Genomic DNA, 1,131 nt, shown 5'->3' on the forward strand with positions numbered 1-1,131 from the left:
CACTATGTGTCCTACACATATATGGATTCTAGCTCTTGAGAGGTTATCTTTGACCAAATCTCATAATCCTAAACAGTTTTCTCAGGGCTTTCTTATCTCTTTATTCTGGAGGCTATAGATCAAGGGATTGAAAGATGGAGTCATCACAGAATAAAATAAAGTCACAATTTTTTGGATCCCTGCTGGATTGCCTGCCATTGGGCTCACGTACATCACCATGATAGAACCATAGAACAGGGACACTACAGCAAGATGGGAGCCACACGTGGAGAAGGCCTTCTGCCGGCCTTCTGCTGAGGGGACCTTCAGCACAGCTCTGATGACTAGAGTATAGGAGCTGGTAATGAAGAGGAAGGTGGAGAAAATGAGGACTGAGTTAAAGACGGCACAGATGATCTCAGTAGCAGGAGCTGGCACACAGGACAGATTCATAAGGGGCCCTGGGTCACATAAAAAATGATCAATTGTATTGGGACCATAAAAAGGAGGTTGGGAGATCAGGTAAACTGGGAGGAGAAAACAAGAGAAGCCACACACCCAGCATCAGCTCCTATTCTGATGCAGCGCTGAACATTCATGACAGTGGGGTAGTGCAGGGGCCTGCAAATAGCAAGGTACCTGTCAAAGGCCATGGCAGACAAGAAGAAGGTCTCAGTGGTGCCCATGGAGAAGAAGAAGTAGAACTGGAGGAAGCAGCCATAGAAGGAGATGGTGCTGGTTTCAGAGAACAAGTTGGCGAGCATCTTGGGGACAGTAGAAGTGACATACCACATCTCCAGGAAGGCAAAATTGGCCAGCAGGATGTACATGGGAGCATGGAGATGGTTGTCCCACCACACTGCACAGATAATGCACAGGTTTCCAGTTAGTGTCAGGACATAGACTGCAAAGAAGAATGAGAAGAGGAGGATCTGAATCTTCCAGGAACAAGGGAATCCAAGAAGAATGAATTCNACAAGTTGGCGAGCATCTTGGGGACAGTAGAAGTGACATACCACATCTCCAGGAAGGCAAAATTGGCCAGCAGGATGTACATGGGAGCATGGAGATGGTTGTCCCGCCACACTGCACAGATAATGCACAGGTTTCCAGTTAGTGTCAGGACATAGACTGCAAAGAAGAATGAGAAGA

The 1,131-nt window shown here is 47.1% G+C and overlaps 1 pseudogene; it reads right to left on the reverse strand.

Moving 5' to 3' along the window:
* Window positions 1-43: 43 nt before the first annotated feature.
* Window positions 44-970, reverse strand: LOC117798219 (annotated as a pseudogene).
* Between the last annotated feature and the right edge of the window lie 161 nt (window positions 971-1,131).

This window comes from Ailuropoda melanoleuca, unplaced genomic scaffold (genome assembly GCF_002007445.2).
Source record: "Ailuropoda melanoleuca isolate Jingjing unplaced genomic scaffold, ASM200744v2 unplaced-scaffold28932, whole genome shotgun sequence".
NCBI classification, from domain to species: Eukaryota; Metazoa; Chordata; class Mammalia; order Carnivora; family Ursidae; genus Ailuropoda; species Ailuropoda melanoleuca.